Raw genomic sequence first — 23405 nt, forward strand, 5'->3', positions numbered from 1 at the left:
ACTTTGAATTATTCTCAGCACAATATCTCACTTACATTGACACTAACAAATGGCAATTCCTTACCGGGTCGATTGTCTTCATTTACGCTTGTATTTTCCTCTAGAAATTTGTCGTTCCTGCGCAATAGGCATCTTACATCACATCTTTTTTCTTATTAATGCATTTAATTAGATACGCACTTTACTGAAAAATGTCAATTTTTCAATTTTATAGGAAATAGATAGAACAAGAAACCGACATACTTGTTGATATCCTTCAAGCAAATTACGGGAGTGCCTAAATAACAATTAGAGAACATTGTGATTCAAGTAAAGTGACAAGTTTTGAAAATAAATCTGACTCACTTGACGTAGAAGAAAAGGCATCAGTGCCGCGGGATAAAGTGATTGATGAGCTGGTTTGTTCCAATCTATCGTCAAAATAGATGGAAATAACATCGCATTATTGGGGTTACGAAAATAATTTTTACCGAAATTTATGAAACCGGAAAAAATGGATAAATAAAAACTTGAGTTTAATTTAGAATTAATGTCATAGCTCACACATCATAACCTGCACCTTTCAGATGAATTTGACTGCTTTCCTGCACAGAAAGGAACACATGACACAGAATATACTGTATAACGATTAGGCAGGAAAATACTTCACTGGCAATAACATATTCATTGGTTCCAGGCCGATTCAACCCAAAAAATTATTAAACTAAGAATGAATTTAGGACGACCTAACCAACGACCGTGGGTAGAAATGTCCTAATCATCACCAAACATACCTGATACTGCGAATTTGTTGTTAATTGTTATTCTTACTTGACTTGACTCGAGTCTGGTTGAAATTCAAGACGGCAAAAAATTTTACTTTCAATATTTTACATTTGTAGGTAAAAAATATTTTGTTACATATTTAGGTAACAAAATATCTAAATAAGTTTAGGTAAAAAATAAGTAATCAGATATTTTTCTAAGAAATTACTCTTTTCCAAAAAAGTATCAACCAGATTAATTTCGAAACAGCCATGAAGCTTTGATAACCGGTTTAACGTAAGGAATAGTATGACGTCAGGAAAATCTTCAAGTCTTGAGTCACAACTTGAATAGACTCGATGACATTCAAGTCGTAAAAAAGACTTGGTCACAGTACACTTCCACATCAGTTACACGCGTGATAATAATAATAATTAATCATTGTAATGAGTGAATTTATGTCAAGAAAAAGCCACATCAACACCAAATTAAAAAAGTGCCAACTGGTAATTACAACTAAATAAACACAGAAAATTATTCAGCAACCGGGAAGTGCAATAAAAGTGACCTGTCTTTGAGATGAGCTGGTTTCCGATACGGCGGGAAGTCGACATGATCGAATATCTCCTTCCATTTGCTTTGACCGAACCTCTTCACTCCAGTGATGAGTTTTGCATCCGACGTTGGAGAAAACACCTGAACGAGAGCAAATTAACGACACCAAGAAGGTTGGTCACGTGTACACGTCCGTGTGCTTCGTCTCCTCAACTCACATGTTTTGTTCTTTTCTTTGCAATGACGTAAAATTTTGGACTTGACTTATCAGCAGGTCTGTATGAGAAATAGTTTAATAACGTCACGATAACGAGTAGTAGATAAAAACTCACTACAAGCAAATTACTTCTCGTTCGTGTCACTGTCTATCTTCTCAGCGTCATCTTTCGAGTCAGCGATTTCGTTTTCCTTGTGAGGTGAATCAGCATCTTCATCTCGTGCTTTGTTTGATGATGTCACAACAGTTTGGTGATCTCTGTGATTAAACAAAAAATGCTTCATTACGAAACTCTAACAGAAAATCAATCTGTACAAGCGAGTAGCACGTGGGTGAATACTTTGTTATTTCTTTGTTGGAATCCTCAAGCATCGATGCGTGGCGATTGGTTGACTCTGCTTCTGACCGGACAGGACTGGGACTGAAAAAATCGGCGATATTTTTTTCTGTGGCCAAAGAGAATTCAAACATAAAAGGCAGCACCCAGTGACTGGGGTTGCTCTGCATCCTCACGTCTCTTCCACTTGCTGCGAAGGCGGCACACAGACCGGGGAAGTCGGACTGATAGAAGATTGCTCCTCATCACTGATTGACTCGTTCCTTGTCGCTCGAGTAGCGTCCAATTCTGATGCAACATTTTTCATGATTTCTATGTTATCTTGATATTAACAACCGAAACATTTTGAACAAACGATAAGATTTGATATTTTGGATACCTTTCACTTCGATTCTTCTTTCATATTCTTCAACAATCTGAATTCAAATATACACCTTAACATGCAGTGCAGCGATATGGTGGAATTTATGACTAACGGAAGAAACAACATTAATAACTCTCGATATTAATAATTAAAATGATACTTACCATGATCGTTACTAATTACAACTTTTAAAAAGTTATTATTAATAAAATAGACTAACTCTGCTTATCCAAGTTGGAATGAGAGTTTCCTGGGCTTGTTCGACAAACTGAGCAGTCTGATTTATAAATCGCTCCACGATCACTCGAAATTTGTTTTTGCTTTCAATGGTGCTGTGAACAACACATTGATTTGTGTCAGCTAGCACCTAAAAATAGAGACATTATCACGGAAAGATTGATAAGAAATTAAACGATGGCACAATGCAACATAAACATTCTTTATAAATTTCCCTTCCACCCTTCAACTGAACTGTAATTTCACTTATGAATGGCATCACATGTAAATCAACAACAAGTAGACGTTACATCATTTTTGTATTTCTTCTTTCTCCATTGAAGAAAGTGTACCGTACTATACAACGCACAGCAAACTCGAATGTGCATAGGTTAATTAATTGCTAAAAATACATTTTTTATGCCGCAGTTACATTCTCACTGTGACATTTCGCCAATTTCATCAACTTTAATCAATCCAAAGTAATTCAACCTTAACTTAATGAGCTCGCATTGTTACGTTATAAAGTTTTTTGTTAAACAAAAGCATGTTCAGGTAACACTTACACACAGCGTGGTACACCAGCTGCCAACCTCTGCGCTGATGCTGATCCAAACATATCATGACTAGGGCAAGTTTTGTATATTGCTGCTGCTCTTGTGAAGAAAACACATAATAATCTTATGACTTGCCTGTGTGTATGCATCAATAGCCGATGACAAAGCTGGGGAGTAAGTTGAAGAGTTTTGGTCGTTTAGATTCTTCATTTCATTTATCATCTGACCCAGTGTCTGGATGGTCTTTCTGAGCATGTCTCGATCAATTTCTAAAATAACAACAACAGAAGCCAACATTACCGCCGAAAGTAATAGAAAAATTATTACGCCGAATTTGTATTTCGAACATAAAATATCTGAGATAAAAGTCACTGAGAATATTATAAACGGGTAAAATATACTTATTACCGACCTATTCTTAACGCAATTGCTTGGTAAGAGATTGAATGCAGAAGCTGTTGAATCAAGCCTCGTCTGTGTCGACATACCGGCTCAGAATGAACAAGATGGAAAACTGGAGAAAGATAAATTTAAATAAAATGTAGGCTAAATTCAAGCAGAAAACTTACAAAAATTTGACTGTCAGTGCCTGTTAATTGTCCGTTCATTGAAACTTAATCAAATTAAATCAACAAACCTGGGCAGTCATGAGTTGTCACAAATTTCCTCAGTGCAATGTCATACAAGTGTTCCCGCGCAATCATTACTATGATTTATTCCCTACCAACCTACGAGACATCAAATTCACAATTTTCATAGAGATCTGGAAAGCTACATTGAACATCAGTATATAGATACGAGACTTCATAAATAATAAATTGTTGTAAATCTGCAATTTTATACATTTTTATGTAAAGAGCGTAAAAAAGACATCAGTACTTAAATATTTCTGCACAAACAGATAAAAATAAATTTAACGTGCTGCCAATAACAATGAAAAACCCTGTATTAAGGATAGATATCATGTCTAAAGTAAGTGCATGAAATCTGTTACCAAAATCTGCCTTTACCAGGCCTTTCTGGCATCAAAATCACTGAACGCTCGACTCGATGAAAAGCGAAGTGAGCGTTGGACCGAGGCAGAGCGTTGGACACAATCGACTTTACGCTCTCCAGTCGACTGTTCGACTGGAACACAATCAACAACCTGACTGGCACTTTTCATTCCGACGAAGTGACAGGGCGTGACAAGTTTGGGACATATTCATTTGTTTCTTACATAATAATAGATTCTATTACATATCATTACGTCACATAGAGGTCGGGTTTACTTTAGAAAAATGCTTATTGTTGCGTGAAAGCTAAAACAACGACAAGTACCAAGTAAGAAATGCAAGTCTTGCGCAAACGCAAGTTGACCATCAAGGGCATCCGGCAATGGGCGCCATTGCCTAACTTTGTGCAGTTGAGACGAAAGTTTATTTGCAAATTTTATCGCGAATGTAAACAGGGGTTGGTGAAGCCGAAACCGCAACGCGTCGCTTTGGACTGCAGACCACGTCATAACATCTTGTCGACATACCGCAATCATTATGGGAACCGTAGTCTGACAACAATGGATGGTCAGCTGGCTATCCAACACCTGCCCTACAATATGATGCATTTTGCTCACTCTCTAAACATGATGAAAACCTGGTCAGCTGGCTATCCAACACATGCTATACAATATGATGTATTTTGCTCACTCTCTCAAGAAACCATCTACTCGACACGAAGAAGAAGAAGAAAGAAAGGAGCAAAGTTGAGTGAAAAGTTGATTCATAATGGGGTACAGGAAAACGTACTAATCTAAAACGTTATCAACTTTAAAGTGGTGAGTTTAGAACTGAAGAAATTCGATAAATACCCTTGCTAAATTTGCCATTTGCTAAATAGGGTTAACAAATTGCTACTGATTGTAAACATTTGCTAAATAGGGTTAACATCATGTGCATGTAGCTACTCATTGTAACCATTTGCTAAATATGGTTAACATGTTACTACTCATGGTAACCTTTTGCTATTTTACAAATGTCTATTGACTTTAAACGTTTGCTAAATAGGGTTAGCAAATGGCTACTGCCTTTGACCATTTGCTAAATAGTGTTAACAAATTGCCTGAGTGCAACCATTTTATAAATGAGGTTAGGGTTAGTTATAATTAGCACGGGTACAAACGTAAGTTTTGTAAGTTATCATTCGCAGGGGTACAACTACAAATATGCGCGAAGTTACTATTACCAAATGTATCCAGCAATGTATACGGGTATCAAATTGCACGAAGTAAAAATTACCAAATGTATCTCGCAGTGTATACGGATATCACATTGCAAGTAGTAAAAATTACCAAATGTATCTCGCAACGCATACGAGTATCAAACTGCACGAAGTAAAAATTACCAAATGTATCTCGCAACTTTTTACCAGTAAAAATTACCAAATGCAACTCGCAACACACTTGGCCACTTTTTAGCGATTCGGGAAACATTATACTGTACTCTAACTGTTTTTGAGCTCTATCTGATCAACGAATATGTCTAACTGAAAATAGTTAAAAAACTGTAAAACCTTCGGTCCAAGCCAAGTGTGTCCCTTAAGCTGACTGGCAAACTGAACAGCAGTACATGTAAATGTCTTTCACTCTTTCAGCAAAAAGGGATGCGTTATATAGTCATTTACTCAGTTCCCATTTGACAATAACCTAAACGAAATTAGAAAAAATTGACCTAATATTGACAAATACAAAAGAAATGAGCGAAACGGAGCGTGATGTTAATTGACCGTGGGACAGAGAAGACGCTTCGATCGTAATCGTTATAAATTATAGCATGGTAAGTTTAGAACTGAAGAAACAAAGATCGGCGGCCTAGAAGGTTAATGATGCATACTTGCTGTATTGTCAAGAAAACGTTCCTCAATGAGCTTGATTGAGGCTTGGGTACCAGGATGCGCGTTATTACCTAAGTATCAAAAACAGTGCGATGCGCAATATTACCTAAGAGTCAAATACGAGTTTCTCCGTTTAACTTTAAAGTAATTTAAATGCGGCCGTGGCCAATCAAGCCTTCCCCGGTCAATATAACTGCAAAATTCGCGTGTTCTTTGTGACTTCATTGTGGTCTGTCATGCGTGATGCCGCACAATGGAGTTGGCGACGTGTGACGACCTCACGACCTCAGCGCAGTTGGAAAGTAACAAGTCAATAGTTACCTTTATACCGTTTCCAGAATGGACGCGAAGCTACAGAATCAATGGAAACATCCGAATCGGCAACGGCTGCATTATGGGTCCGCGAAGGTTTCCCCTTCGCGCCTTTCCAGATTTCTGTCGAATTTTCCCACCAAACATGCGACCGATCGTTTTCGCGCGTCTTGTGGTAAAAATAGATGCCAGTTCCCATTTGACAATAAACTGCGGGGAAAAAATGACGACCAATGAACCAATGTCTAGAAATAGGTTACTAGGTTTGATAAAACCATAAATTTTCCAAAAGAAATGATAAAAATAGGGCGTAAAGTTAATTCACTGTGGGTTATAGACCCAACGATCAAAAACGTTATCAATCGTACCATGGTGAGTTTAGAACTAAAAAAACTAAGAAAGGTGCCCTAGAAAGGGAATGATGCAAAGCCTTATACAACTGACACAATTCGAAAGCTTTGTTTAACTTTTCACCCAATTTTACAAAAGGCGGTTTAGAAACATATTGGATGAATAATTATATTAACTGCTGTTTAATATTCTAAAATCTAAAAGAACCTATATGCTTTAGATGCGGTAAAATGTTTAATTATTAGTGTAAAAAAAAGCAATGAAGTGTATTCCTTTATATATATAGGCTTTGAGGTGCAGTATTGTTTGAGATATGGCAACGAACTATGTGTATTTTATAGCGATTACATGACATTGTTTATCGAGGTAGTATGTGTAAATAGGATGTAATCATAACAGCGTGTATTTGACTCGATTTCGGCTTAGACATTCATCTATTGCGGTTGGAATTATACTGGTTTCTAGAGAACATACGACTATAGCCGGGCACATGACGCTAATTTCTTAAAAAGTAATAAATGATGAAAAATGTGGATCGAATAATCTCTGTCGTTCATTATAGATGTGTATAATCTGCCATTTGCTGCGTTAAATGTTAAAAATTGCAGCAAATGGCTCATGTGCGGTGCCATATGCAGAAATGATCAGGACCTTTTTCCTTGTAGTATAAACAATAGCCATAAAAATGCAGCGTGACTCCTCCAATGATTGAATTTTTCCGAAATACTAAAGCGTTGAAAATATTTTGAACGATGAAATTCTGCACTAGGACTTCCCCTGATAAAAGTTTAGCTTGGATGTAATAAGTTAAAGCCCTTCAACCTTCCCCGTTTCAAAACAAAAAGCTTTATCTACATTTACAAACACAGCAAAGGTATTTCTTAAATTGCGTTGTTAATATTTAATTTTTTTGCCAATAATATTATATTTTGTTCAGACGAATAAGAATTTTACGAGGGTTGCTTAAGGTGTCGAAAACTCTTTAAATGTGCGATTTTAAGTACCTTGTTTAAGATCTCCGTAATTAAACAACTACATGAAAGCAGCTTCTTTTTGCGAGTGAACTTTAAAAATGGCTTACACAGTCCAAAACAAGCGATTAGAAGTCCAGCTTACATTGATTGTCATTGTTCAATGTAAGCAGATTTCCTTCTTATCTACATCAAACTGTTTTTCCTTGACTCTCACGTTAATGTTCTTACTTATTTATCGCAATCTTATTGCTTTATCGCATCGATTTAGGTCTGTTTTCTACTTTTCTGCCAACATATACACTTATACAGCAACCAGTCGTGTCACTGTGTCATTGTGTTTTTGAGGGAAGGCGAAGTAAGAAGGTTATGTCTGAAACATTTTGGTTTTAAAGTTTGTTGCAAAGAACTATAGTAGGCTATTGTGCATATTGACCTTAGTTAAAAAGTTGCCAGTAGGTTTACCGGAGACTGAGTTATTTTCAGCATTTGCCGCTCACATTAACTTTACTCGTGAAAGGAAATATATCACTTTGTGTAGCGAGGTCTCATGCCATGCGCTGTGTTTGGATATTATTGCCGTATTGCTGGCATATAATTCTTACATAATAAATGAAGTGTTATAGATTTAGTTTTGTTTCTAAAATTCAAAAAAAAAACGATACCCGGAAAGTTAGGCTATAGATATTAGATAGCTGTTGAATACGTTTTACCTCCATCATTGCAATGATAGTAGAAACTGATTCACATTGCAACTGTTACTCATATTGTACAATTACTCTATCGCTAGGCTTCGAACTTTGACGAGTTCGGTGCGTCAGAGCAAACTTCAGTTTAAATAGTTTTAATGGTTTATGATTTTGCAATAGTTTTTAAAGCTAACTTTTTTGTTTCTATAGATTTTTGAATAAATTTACTGATTCTCTCAACGGGACTGTTGCAATGGAAAAGCGTATTCATTGCGATTACATGAAGAACGACGTTACCAATAGAAAGCGACGGAAAATTTCCCCTTTGCCTGATCTTGAAGATGATGATTTATTCATAAACTCTATCATATTGCAAAATAATCTAGGTACGAGCATATTTTGTTTAGTTTTTACAATAAAAATTCTACTGCTTAACTTTAATGTTTTATGGGTTTCTTCCATAATTATCTGTATTTTATGTCACATAACACGCATGTGTATTAACCTGCTGCACATTTGAACGTATGTACATTTACAAATCAATGTACAGTTATTAAAAATAGAATAAACTTTGCTGATTTTCGTAAAAAATATATCATTATTATTGCATTTCTAGCTGGTAATATGCCATCGTCCAACTTTGAAGGGATCGAAAGTTCTTGACAAACTCTACCCGCGTCTGTGTTTGATATTGATTCTAAGACTCACGAGAGTAAGTTGGATGAAGATACCTCAGATGAAGAATTGGAGTCGGTAGAGGTAAGAAAAGAAATCATTTCTTGTTATTGTGTAGTATGTAATGTATCGCGATCTTTGTTTAGTAATATAACGTCATTGTGAAAAGTGCACCTTAATCATTCAAAGTGGTTGACATTAGGAGCTTGTTTTTTTTAATTAGACCATTTGCTTGCAGAGTATCTTAGGTTTGCCGGCAACAGAAGATAAACCGGAAGTTGTAGACCTAGCATGGATGAAACACTCAAGCAGAACATGCCTTAGGCCAGCTTATGTCAAATCGGTTTCAGACAAGAACGTCTTTTCACTAAACACTGGTCACCCCAAGTGATAACTGGTTATTTATTCATTGTAGATATCGATACGTTATGTTGTTTTCATCAATCAAACTTTATTAGCTATATTTTGTTTAAGATACTTTGCAACACACTTAAAGCTAAAATTGTTCATACATAACCTTCTTCTTCATACATAACCTACTTAATTAGACTGCCTGTATAAACGGAAAGGAACAATATAACTATTACCAAAACGCCCTGAAAGCTTTATTGCGGTTCAAGTCAGCGCTGAAACACAGCATAAAAAAAGTATGGGGGCTTGTAGCCTGATTACGAATTGCAAGGTCAAAAGGAGAAAATATTGGCTAATTTCATGGCAAGTTTAAACTCGTAAGTGGAGAAAATTGGAGGTTGTGTTTGAGAAAACTAAAATTAGAGGTTAACATTGCGACAAAATTAGAGGTTAACATTGCGCGTAATAATGAAGGTGATGCTTAGATATTCCATCTAGCAGTAAAGATTTTAGTAATTGGAATCGGAAACATTTTCTTGGTAAAAATAAATGTAAGAAAATAGGGTCATACCATATTAAGACAAGTATATCCTGATTACACTGGTCAACAATTTTTCAAAAATTTTTTGCTTCCGTTAAGAAAACAATTGACTCTTATGTATTTTTGGACGCTGAATCCAAAAATGTCGGGTAAAGTTGCTGGTTAGCTCTAGTTTAAAAGATAAAAATTTTTTTCATTTTTGTATGTTGATCTATATATTATATGGCAAGCCTTGGTGCACTTTATTGAACACATCAGTAACAATCTACAAACAGTGTAATAATTGCATGTGTTTATATTTCAGCATAGCATATGCAACAAATAACTGCCACCTTCCAAATATAAATTTCTAATCTATTTTATATGTTATATTCCTTTTGGCCTGAACTCGTATACGGTTAATGGTGCATCCCTACATATCATCTTGCAAAAGTGAGCAAGCATTGATTGATTCTGTTTTCAATGGTACCTCTATTGCATTGCAGATATGCATTGGTGAAATCGCTCACCATGCTAATCACTAACATCTCCACAGTTTGGTGGAAAAAATCCAGGTGCGAGTCCAAAAAATGCATCTTCAGTGATATATTGCACCCCATGCATCTGGATGCTTTAATGAGATTTACACCAATTCCGTGTAGTTGTCAGCTCTCTTTTGTTCCCCAAGAATTTTGTGGCTAACAACCATTCGCGATACGTTGTGCCGGCAATAAAAGGATTAGCATTTGGCTACCAATTGTAATCTTTTGCTAATTAGGGTTTACATTTGCCTTGCCATACTTCCAGTTACCATTTGCTAAATGGAGTGAACAGATGGCTACTGAGTGTAACATTTTGCTAAATAGAATTATTGTTTTGCTACCCATGGTAACCTTTTGCTATTTACAATTACCAATTGCCGCACAGAGTTAAGAAATGGCTACTGCGTGTAACAATATTTGCTAAATAGAATTAGTATTTGGATACCCAAGGTAACATTTTGCTATTTATAGATTACATTTGGCTACTTCCAGATTAAATTTTAAATCCAGTTTAATCCAGATTAAACTTACTCATAAATGTGTAATTTATATATATACTGCCTTTTACTTCAGAAGATCACTTTAGCTGGATTTTGGGATTCCCCAAATCTGAAAAAAGGTTAAATCCTAAACTTTACGTAATCATCATATAATTCAAAATAAATATTTATGTATTTTTGTCTATTACGATTAATTTAACAATGCCTACACCACTGAAACAAACATCGCTTACTTAAAACTACCGAATTTTACTTATTTTCTGTGTATAACCCCTAAAATGTATTTTTTCTCTTATGTTCGACTTTAATATCGTTTAAAAAAAAAAAACTGTTACTCACCACAGGCTACAATGTCACAAACGCATGTTGCCTTATAGAAACAATGTAATGAAATTTTTATGCTTGTCAAGGGTAAAGCACACATTGAAAAGCCAACACGTCTTGTCGAAATTAACAAACTTTCGCAAAATTATGCGCCAATACAAAGAATTGGCCCTTATTCAAATTTTCTTCACACAGCGAGATGGGTCAAAATTTTAATATTTGACTAAGGGAGTTTTTAGAAAAGTCACAAACACTGGACTTATGGGTGTAATTTAGTTACAGTTACGTTTGCACAATTACGTTGCACCGCGGAAATCGAACCCTGTGGTAGATATAAACTAGATTAAACTAATGAACTTTGCTACATTGTGAGCCCTTTAGTCAAACGGAAAGGTTTCCCACAGAGAGTCAGGGTCTTTGAAATGAGTTTGACTAATTAAATTGAATCAAAATGTCCAATTTTTATAACGAAACAAAAGCTGGGTATGACCTCACTCAGTCAAAAGCAATAAATCAGACCATCGTTCTCATTATTCTCATTTCTCACAAATATTGATCATGAAATAAAAGTCATGAGAAATGTAATTTTATACAATGACTTAACTGGAGCATAAGCGAACCCATTATGTACATGTCTCCACTTTTCAAAGATTTCTGTTTAACTTGCCTCACGACGACCCAATTAATACCTATGGTTTGAATTCACTAACCACTGGCCAGTTGAATGGCCAGTTGTTGTTTATGCAAGTTGTTATTTTGCATCCTTAAAGTTATTCGGAATTTTCTTTTTTTTTTCTTTTAATAAGATGCAAAATAAAAAACAACAATTTATAACTTGTAAATCAACAGAATTTACAAAACGCATAGCTACGCACCCTTTTTATCAGCTTTGTAGGACTGATGATCGTGTCCACGTCGTCATCAAACGATGACCTGTGTGACAGATTGCTTTCAGTTTGAGGCAAAAAAAGGCCAAATATGACAAAATGTTTCCAACGTTTCAACTTTTCTCAAATTTGAAACAGCAAACACAATATTTTACTGCAATAAAACGCTTTCACCACTTGACGCAGATGAATCGAAATTCAAAAAATAGACTTGTCTGGCTTCATCTTGCGGTTTTTACCTAAAATACTTTTTTAATCAAAATTATTGCAATGTGTTTCTTTACTATCCACAAAATTAAAAATAGAAGGCTACGCCTGCAAAACTCACACCTTTGCTTTGATAATAATTGGTCTTTTTACATGTGCGGTTCAGTTGCAATCTTTCTGGCGCACGTTTGAACTTAACAGAACCCAACCTCGAACTGAAGTCAATATGCGCGAATTGCGCGCATGTAAAACCACCAAGGGCTGGTCCGGAATTGAAGAAACGCGTGGTCAGCGTTCAAAAAGGTATGTAGGGCTGGTAGGGCAAGTGGTTAGAAAACCCTTTTTAAATCGGCAATTCAAGATGTTTCATAACTACAGTAATTTTTTGGAAATAAATACAGCTTCTCTCCTATAAGTTTTGTCGAAAGTATAAACAACTAACTCGAAATAACTAACTAAAAAAGGTCATTTCCTCCGAAAAGAGGACAAATGGTAGGCCTATTATAATTAATTGTAATTATAAACTAATAAACTTTGGAACATTGAGAGCTATTTAGTCAAGCGGAAAGGCTTCCCACAGAGGGTCAGGGTCTTTGAAACGAGTTCAAGAAATTAAATTGAATGGAAATTTCCAAGTGCTTTAACGAAACAAAAGCTGGGTATGACCTCACTCAATAAAAAGCAATAAATCAAACCATCGTTCTCATTATTCTCATTTCTCACAACTGTTGATCATCAAATAAAAGTCATAATAAAATCAATTTTATACAATGACTTAACTGAAGCATAAACAAACATTTGCGGTTTGGGGTTTGATTTGTGAGCTAAACTAGCCGACGAAAGAGAAGTTGCTGCAGCGCTATCTACATAAAAAAGAATTCAATTGGCGTGATCATAAACAGTTAACAAGGGACAGTCTCTTTTGGAAGTAGGTGCTAACCGGGTTAATCTAGGGTAGATCGCCGAATGTTTTTTGTTGCCCGCGAATGATTTTGCGCAAGGGTAATTGCTGCGTTGATGGCCTGGTTTCTGAAAGGTGGGTGATGAATATGATAAATTATCACTGTGTCATAAATTACCACTTGCTGTATGATTTGTGAAACTGGCCAATGTTTGTGTGTGGTGATCGTTGTTGCCATGTTTAGTTAAATTATTCGTGTTGGTTTGGTGAATTTAGGATTTGTGAAATTAGTATTTGTTTGTCCGAAACTCTTTGTTCCATTGTTAGCGTTAGATCGTGGGTAATGAGGTGGTTTAGACACTTGAATTTGTTGTATTTGTGGCTGTAGTGGGTAAGAAAGTGCGACGTCTGGTGGTGAGCACTTCAGAACTTTAGCACGAATTCGTTTATTAACTGGTGGAGTAAGATTCTCTTGACCTACGGCACTCATTAATTCGCGCATTAAATCTTTGGAAGATAGAACATGAAGTGTCAGATCAGCCAACAAAAACTCTAAATGATCCTCAGTCCTCACGTTTATCAAAGTTTTTCAAGATTTCATTGATTATTATGTCGTAACAGGTATGAGCCTACGCAGAAGGTAAACAAAGTAGCCCGAGGTCTTTCTCCGGAATTGCCTCTACCGCTAACAAGTGACGATTGTTTTTGAAGTGATTTCATAAAGGGAAAATTTATGTTCAAGGTGGGAAATCCACGCTTCGGGATTGAATTTACATGATTTACATGAAATATAAAATATTTACATGAATAGATCCTATTTACACATAATATCTCGATAAACATTAAAATTTATTTGCTATAAAATACACATAGTTCGTTGGCATATCTCACACAATACTGCACCACAAAGCCTATGCATATAAAGGAATACACTTCATTTCTTTTTTTTCACTAATACATAAAAATTTTAACGGATCTAAAGGATGTAGGTTCTTTTAGATTTTAGAATATTAAACAGCAGTTAACATAATTATTCATCCAATATGTTTCTAAACGGTTTGTTTGCAAAGCGTTTTGTATTCGTCATTTTGTACAAGACGTACTTTGTTGTTGTTCCATAACAGTGGTTGCGATTCACCACGGCAAACGAATGAAAACCGCCGACATTGCCTGTGATTATTTTGCAAGCAATATAAAACAGATTATGTTGCGTTCTTTAGCAGTTTTGTCATAGTTGCGTTTGTTAGCAAGAAACCATCTACTCGACACGAAGAAGAAGAAGAAAGAAAGGAGCAAAGTTGAGCGAAAAGTTGATTCATAATGGAGTACAGGAAAACGTACTGATCTAAAGCGTTATCAACTTTAAGGTGGTGAGTTTAGAACTGAAGAAATTCGATAAATACCCTTGCTAAATTTGCCATTTGCTAAATAGGGTTAACAAATTGCTACTGATTGTAAACATTTGCTAAATAGGGTTAACATCATGTGCATGTAGCTACTCATTGTAACTATTTGCAAAATATGGTTAACATGTTACTACTCATGGTAACCTTTTGCTATTTTACAAATGGCTACTGACTTTAATTGTTTGCTAAATAGGGTTAACAAATGGCTACTGCCTTTGACCATTTGCTAAATAGAGTTAACAAATTGCTACTGAGTGAAACCATTTGCTAAATAGGGTTAAAAATGGCTACTGTATGTAACCATTTACTAAATAGCGTTAACATATTGCTACTGAGTTTAACCTTTTTCTAAATAGGGTTAGCAAATGGCTGCTGTTTGTAACCATTTGCTAAATAGGGTTAACAAATGCCTACTGAGTGCAACCATTTTATAAATGAGGTTAGGGTTAGTTATAATTAGCACGGGTACAAACGTAAGTTTTGTAAGTTTTCATTTGCAAGGGCACAAATATGCACGAAGTTACTATTACTAAATGTATCTCGCAACGTATACGGGTATCAAATTGCACGAAGTAAAAATTACCAAATGTATCTCGCAACGTATACGGGTATCAAATTCCACGAAGTAAAAATTACCAAATGTATCTTGCAACGTGTACGGATATCAAATTGCACTAAGTAAAAATTACCAAATGTATCTCGCAACGTATACGGGTATCAAATTGCACGAAGTAAAAATTACCAAATGTCTCTCGCGATAAAGAGTTGCATGTGAAAGCCAAGTCAACATGACATTTTGCGTTTAAAGAAAAATTATAGCAATTGCAAGGAGAAATGTTAAACTTGTTAAAAACTGCTTTTATGCTTTTTGCCTAGTTTGCTGTAGTGCTTCCTAGCAAAGCAACCTGGAAAGAAGAAATGTTTAATTTTTTGTTTGTTTATTTTATTTGTTTTGGTTTAGTGAAACAAAGCCCTGCTGTTGGATTGCGTGTTTTTAGAGTACGTTTTTGCAAGTTCTTGTAGCGTCCAGCTTTAAATCGGAATAACCAGACACAGGGCTCAAGCCCCCTTGACGGTTTCTAAAAAATCTGCGCCCTATCTTATTGCAAAATAAGAAAGCATTAAACAAAACAACCATTTAGTTTCAATTAACTTTCATTAATGTTACGAGGCTTTGTAGTTGAGCGGATAGCCTGCGCAACCACATGAAGGAGTGACATGTTCTGTGGTGGAGGTTGTGTGAGATTACTGAAAAACAGATGATAACAAAGCAGTTGTAATAGTTTGGTAAAAACTAGAAATTGAATAAAATCAAAGCTATAGTGTTTATTTTTATACTCTAGTTTACATGTTTTAGGATTTCGTTGCCATTGCTTTGGCATGAACGTTTGAAGATATTAATAACTTCTGCCATTGAAAACCATAGGACGTAGGCCTATGTATCAGCGACTGGAGTCAAACTTAATCAAGAGCAATTTACCTGTCCAACTGTTGCATAAAGAAGATGATGGTCGCAGTAAAGAAGAACCCGTTAGACTCGTCGTCTGGTTCGAATGCTAATCAAGGTAGGACTTCTCCGCAAAACTTCTTTTGTATGTCGCCTCCCTCCCCTCCGTCCACGCATTCCGAACTAAACTGCAGTTTGTATGGTGGAATCGAAGTAGATGTTGAAGGCGAAAATGTGGATAACTGCAAGAATTTGAGCATGAACAATCAATGCTATGATGTTAAAAAAATTGACGATGAGTCAACAAACGGTTCGTTTGATAAAGCTACTTTAACGGGAAAAGAACGCAGAACAAACGGTGGTAAGTGTTCTTTCTTCGCTGAACTTCTTCATACTGAATCTTCTTCTTCAATGGCTGAACTTCCACATACTTCATCAAGGTCTTTGTAGACACGGAAAATTGCTGGCGTTCTGATAATGCGCAAAAAAGAACCTTGCATTGGGACGGCCTACTTACTGGTTTATGCTTTGTTACAAAACAGCGTTAAGTCATTTGTTACAGCTAGCAAGCAATAAATGTTTGTGCGCTTGGTACCATTTCAGTTCACATGGCGCCTGTGTTTGGGTTTATCAGTGGACGTATTGTTTTCGCTTTCCTGTCATTTTTGTCTGAAACTAGGAAATGCGCGTACGAGAAACAAAAATACTTATATCAGTGCAATATATATGCATTTGGTTGTCTAACTTAATTTTCGATAAATCGTTTGGCTAAACCCGATTTTAATACACTGGGTAAATGACATTTGCATTGAACCGATCAAAAAAAAGGACACTTTTTGAATGTCATTTTGGAAAATAAAGAAAGAAAAGGGGGCGATGGCCTCTCTGCCCTTCCTCTTCCGGCACCCGTGAGTAATAATAATTTCTGCAATAAGTTTAGTGTAAAATCATTACTCATAATGTTCCATGTTCATATTGTTCACATATTTCTCAATTGCAAACATTGAGGCGCGACAGGAACGCGATTATTTTGGAAGATGAGGTTTGTAGCAGAAAAACAATAATTAATCAATTCAGCATGCATCACGATATAAGCATTGACGAAGAAGACCCAAAAAAGAGGCCTGAGATCATCAGGTTTTATAACAAGACAAAGATTGGTTTTGACTTGGTTGACCAATTGGTTCAAACATATACTTGCAAACGACAAAACCGCCGATGGCTTCTAGTTCTCTTGTACAATCTGCTCGACATCGCAGCTCTAAATGAATATACCATATCCAGACAAGTATATCCTGATTATCAGATTGGACAAGGTTCAAAGCGACGAGGTTTCATAACAGATCTTGCTAACTGCCTCATTTTGCCGCACATGATGACATCATGACAAGACAGAAAATTCCTCAACTCCACAGAGCCACAAGAGAGGCTATGGTGAGATGCGGCTTAGCTTTTCCAAGTAGCCTACATCCCTGCAAACAGCAAACACGTTGCAGAAGTGGAAGCGGTGTTCTCAATTCTGAATTCCAAATAGATTCCTCAGAATAGATACCGTTTCCACGGAAACTGCTATCTACCGACCTAACAGGTCTTTGAAAATCTGCTACAGTACTTTATTGTCAGTTAAGTAGGTTTTTGCGAGTTACCCGGTCAAATTTCTAATTTGGAGTAGTGATTTGCAAGTTAATCTGGCAAATGGCTACAACATTTTTGCTTCGTGCAATTTCATACCCGTATTTGTTGCGAGATACATTTGGTAATTTTTACTTCGTGCACATTTGTACCCGTGCGAATTGTAACTTACTCTTTGTTCCATTGTTAGCGTTAGATCGTGGGTAATGAGGTGGTTTAGACACTTGAATTTGTTGTATTTGTGGCTGCAGTGGGTAAGAAAGTGCGACGTCTGGTGGTGAGCACTTCACAACTTTAGCACGAATTCGTTTATTAACTGGTGGAGTAAGATTCTCTTGACCTACTGCACTCATTAATTCTCACATTAAATCTTTGGAAGATAGAACATGAAGTGTCAGATCAGCCAACAACAACTCTAAATGATCCTCATTCCTCACGTTTATAAAAGTTTTTCAAGATTTCATTGATTATTATGTCGTAACAGGTATGAGCCTACGCAGAAGGTAAACAAAGTAGCCCGAGGTCTTTCTCCGGAATTGCCTCTACCGCTAACAAGTGACGATCGTTTTTGAAGTGATTTGATAAAGGGAAAATTTATGTTCAAGGTGGGAAATCCACGCTTCGGGATTGAATTTACATGATTTACATGAAATACAAAATATTTACATGAATAAATCCTATTTACACATAATATCTCGATAAACATTAAAATTTATTTGCTATAAAATACACATAGTTCGTTGGCATATCTCACACAATACTGCACCACAAAGCCTATGCATATAAAGGAATACACTTCATTTCTTTTTTTTCACTAATACATAAACATTTTAACGCATCTAAAGGATGTAGGTTCTTTTAGATTTTAGAATATTAAACAGCAGTTAACATAATTATTCATCCAATATGTTTCTAAACGGTTTGTTTGCAAAGCGTTTTGTATTCGTCATTTTGTACAAGACGTACTTTGTTGTTGTTCCATAACAGTGGTTGCGATTCACCACGGAAAACGATTAAACGAATGAAAACCCCCGACATTGCCTGTGATTATTTTGCAAGCAGGATAAAACAGATTATGTTTGCGTTCTTTAGCAGTTTTGTCATAGTTGCGTTTATTAGCAAGAAACCATCTACTCGACACGAAAAAGAAGAAGAAAGAAAGGAGCAAAGTTGAGCGAAAAGTTGATTCATAATGGGGTACAGGAAAACGTACTGATCTAAAGCGTTATCAACTTTAAGGTGGTGAGTTTAGAACTGAAGAAATTCGATAAATACCCTTGCTAAATTTGCCATTTGCTAAATAGGGTTAACAAATTGCTACTGATTGTAAACATTTGCTAAATAGGGTTAACATCATGTGCATGTAGCTACTCATTGTAACCATTTGCTAAATATGGTTAACATGTTACTACTCATGGTAACCTTTTGCTATTTTACAAATGTCTATTGACTTTAAACGTTTGCTAAATAGGGTTAACAAATGGCTACTGCCTTTGACCATTTGCTAAATAGAGTTAACAAATTGCTACTGAGTGAAACCATTTGCTAAATAGGGTTAAAAATGGCTACTGTATGTAACCATTTACTAAATAGCGTTAAAATATTGCTACTGAGTTTAACCTTTTTCTAAATAGGGTTAGCAAATGGCTGCTGTTTGTAACCAATTGCTAAATAGGGTTAACAAATGCCTACTGAGTGCAACCATTTTATAAATGAGGTTAGGGTTAGTTATAATTAGCACGGGTACAAACGTAAGTTTTGTAAGTTTTCATTTGCAGGGGCACAAATATGCACGAAGTTACTATTACTAAATGTATCTCGCAACGTATACGGGTATCAAATTGCACGAAGTAAAAATTACCAAATGTATCTCGCAACGTATACGGGTATCAAATTCCACGAAGTAAAAATTACCAAATGTATCTTGCAACGTGTACGGATATCAAATTGCACGAAGTAAAAATTACCAAATGTATCTCGCAACGTATACGGGTATCAAATTGCACGAAGTAAAAATTACCAAATGTCTCTCGCGATAAAGAGTTGCATGTGAAAGCCAAGTCAACATGACATTTTGCGTTTAAAGGAAAATTATAGCAATTGCAAGGAGAAATGTTAAACTTGTTAAAAACTGCTTTTATGCTTTTTGCCTAGTTTGCTGTAGTGCTTCCTAGCAAAGCAACCTGGAAAGAAGAAATGTTTCATTTTTTGTTTGTTTATTTTATTTGTTTTGGTTTAGTGAAACAAAGCCCTGCTGTTGGATTGCGTGTTTTTAGAGCACGTTTGTGCAAGTTTTTGTAGCGTCCAGCTTTAAATCGGAATAACCAGACACAGGGCTCAAGCCCCCTTGACGGTTTCTAAAAAATCTGCGCCCCATCTTATTGCAAAATAAGAAAGCATTAAACAAAACAACCATTTAGTTTCAATTAACTTTCATTAATGTTACGAGGCTTTGTAATTGAGCGGATAGCCTGCGCAACCACATGAAGGAGTGACATGTTCTGTGGTGGAGGTTGTGTGAGATTACTGAAAAACAGATGATAACAAAGCAGTTGTAATAGTTTGGTAAAAACTGGAAATTGAATAAAATCAAAGCTATAGTGTTTATTTTTATACTCTAGTTTACATGATTTAGGATTTCGTTGCCATTGCTTTGGCATGAAGGTTTGAAGATTTTAATAACTTCTGCCATTGAAAACCATAGGACGTAGGCCTATGTATCAGCGACTGGAGTCAAACTTAATCAAGAGCAATTTACCTGTCCAACTGTTGCATAAAGAAGATGATGGTCGCAGTAAAGAAGAACCCGTTAGACTCGTCGTCTGGTTCGAATGCTAATCAAGGTAGGACTTCTCCGCAAAACTTCTTTTGTATGTCGCCTCCCTCCCCTCCGTCCACGCATTCTGAACTAAACTGCAGTTTGTATGGTGGAATCGAAGTAGATGTTGAAGGCGAAAATGTGGATAACTGCAAGACTTTGAACATAAAAAATCAATGCTATGATGTTAAAAAAATTGACGATGAGTCAACAAACGGTTCGTTTGATAAAGCTACTTTAACGGGAAAAGAACGCATAACAAACGGTGGTAAGTGTTCTTTCTTCGCTGAACTTCTTCATACTGAATCTTCTTCTTCAATGGCTGAACTTCCACATACTTCATCAAGGTCTTTGTAGACACCGAAAAATTGCTGGCGTTCTGCTAATGCGCAAAAAAGAACCTTGCATTGGGACGGCCTACTTACTGGTTTATGCTTTGTTACAAAACAGCGTTAAGTCATTTGTTACAGCTAGCAAGCAATAAATGTTTGTGCGCTTGGTACCATTTCAGTTCACATGGCGCCTGTGTTTGGGTTTATCAGTGGACGTATTGTTTTCGCTTTCCAGTCATTTTTGTCTGAAACTAAGAAATGCGCGTACGAGAAACAAAAATACTTATATCAGTGCAATATATATGCATTTGGTTGTCTAACTTAATTTTCGATAAATCGTTTGGCTAAACCCGATTTTAATCCACTGGGTAAATGACATTTGCATTGAACCGATCAAAAAAAAGGACACTTTTTGAATGTCATTTTGGAAAATAAAGAAAGAAAAGGGGGCGATGGCCTCTCTGCCCTTCCTCTTCCGGCACCCGTGAGTAATAATAATTTCTGCAATAAGTTTAGTGTAAAATCATTACTCATAATGTTCCATGTTCATATTGTTCACATATTTCTCAATTGCAAACATTGAGGCGCGACAGGAACGCGATTATTTTGGAAGATGAAGTTTGTAGCTGAAAAACAATAATTAATCAATTCAGCATGCATCACGATATAAGCATTGACGAAGAAGACCCAAAAAAGAGGCCTGAGATCATCAGGTTGAATAACAAGACAAAGATTGGTTTTGACTTGGTTGACCAAATGGTTCAAACATATACTTGCAAACGACAAAACCACCGATAGCTTCTAGTTCTCTTTTACAATCTGCTCGACATCGCAGCTCTAAAGGCATATACCATATCCAGACAAGTATATCCTGATTATCAGATTGGACAAGGTTCAAAGCGACGAGGTTTCATAACAGATCTTGCTAACTGCCTCATTTTGCCCCACATGATGACAAGACAGAACATTTCTCAACTCAACAGAGCCACAAGAGCCACAAGAGCTATGGTGAGATGCGGCTTAGCTTTTCCAAGTAGCCTACATCCCTGCAAACAGCAAACACGTTGCAGAAGTGGAAGCGGTGTTCTCAATTCTGAATTCCAAATAGATTCCTCAGAATAGATACCGTTTCCACGGAAACTGCTATCTACCGACCTAACAGGTCTTTGAAAATCTGCTACAGTACTTTATTGTCAGTTAAGTAGGTTTTTGCGAGTTACCCGGTCAAATTTCTAATTTGGAGTAGTGATTTGCAAGTTAATCTGGCAAATGGCTACAACATTTTTGCTTCGTGCAATTTCATACCCGTATTTGTTGCGAGATACATTTGGTAATTTTTACTTCGTGCACATTTGTACCCGTGCGAATTGTAACTTACTGATTGTAATTTGTAACCATTTGCTAAACAGGGTTTACAAATGGCGACGGAGTGTACCCATTTGCTAAATAAGGTTAAAAAATAAGCTAAAATATTAACTGAATATTGACTGATTGTATAATTTGTACCGTTTCCGTACCCATTTGCTAAACAGGGTTTGCAATTGGCGACTGAGTGTACCCATTTGCTAAATAAGGTTAAAAAATAAGCTAAAATATTAACTGAATATTGACTGATTGTACCCATTTGCTAAACAGGGTTTGCAAATGGCGACTGACAGTACCCATTTGCTAAATAATGTTAAAAATAAGCTAAAATTGTAACTCAATATTGACTGATTGTACCCATTTGCTAAACAGGGTTTCCAAATGGCGACTGAGTGTGCCCATTTGCTAACTAAGGTTGAAAATCTAGCTAAAACTTTAAATATCAATTGCATTTCAACAATTTTCCGAAGTAACAGAAATATATGCAAGTTTAACTTTTAAATGGAATAATACGAAAGGAAACTTCCCATTTGCTAAAAAAATGGTAAATGAACGGTAAATGGTAACCTTTTAATGATGCAACAGTGATAATTTGGGCGGTTAAATGAACTGTTGTCAGCCGACTAAAGTAGTTTACCCTTGAATGCATAACAGGGGTCAAAATGACCCAACAACGCTATTCATCATAACTGCTTAACACATATTGCGAAATAACTCCTGGATTTTCTTGAATTTGTTAGCCTTTTATACTTATACATGATGAGAAAACGGTTGTTCTGTACAATTTTACCTTTGACAAGAAAAATGCATTGACGAAGAAGACCCAAAAAAGAGGCCTGAGATTATCAGGTTTTATAACAAGACAAAGATTGGTTTTGACTTGGTTGACCAAATGGTTCAAACATATACTTGCAAACAACAAACCCGCCGATAGCTTCTAGTTCTCTTTTACAATCTGCTCGACATCGCAGCTCTAAATGCATATACCATATTCAGACAAGTATATCCTGATTATCAGAGTGGACTAGGTTCAAAGCGACGAGGTTTCATAACAGATCTTGCTAACTGCTTCATTTTGCCGCACATGATGACATCATGACAAGATAGAAAATTCCCCAACTCCACAGAGCCACAAGAGAGGCTATGGTGAGATGCGGCTTAGCTTTTCCAAGTACATTTGAAGTTAGCAACAGAAAGATAAAAATCGCAATGATTGCTACTGGAAAGTCGTTCCAACACCCTTGCGTCTTCGATTTCCGCGCCGCAACGTAATTGTGGGATCGTAACTGTAAGTAAATTACACCCATAAAACCAGTC

Source organism: Clavelina lepadiformis, chromosome 1 (assembly GCF_947623445.1).
Source record: "Clavelina lepadiformis chromosome 1, kaClaLepa1.1, whole genome shotgun sequence".
In the NCBI taxonomy this organism is placed as follows: domain Eukaryota; kingdom Metazoa; phylum Chordata; class Ascidiacea; order Aplousobranchia; family Clavelinidae; genus Clavelina; species Clavelina lepadiformis.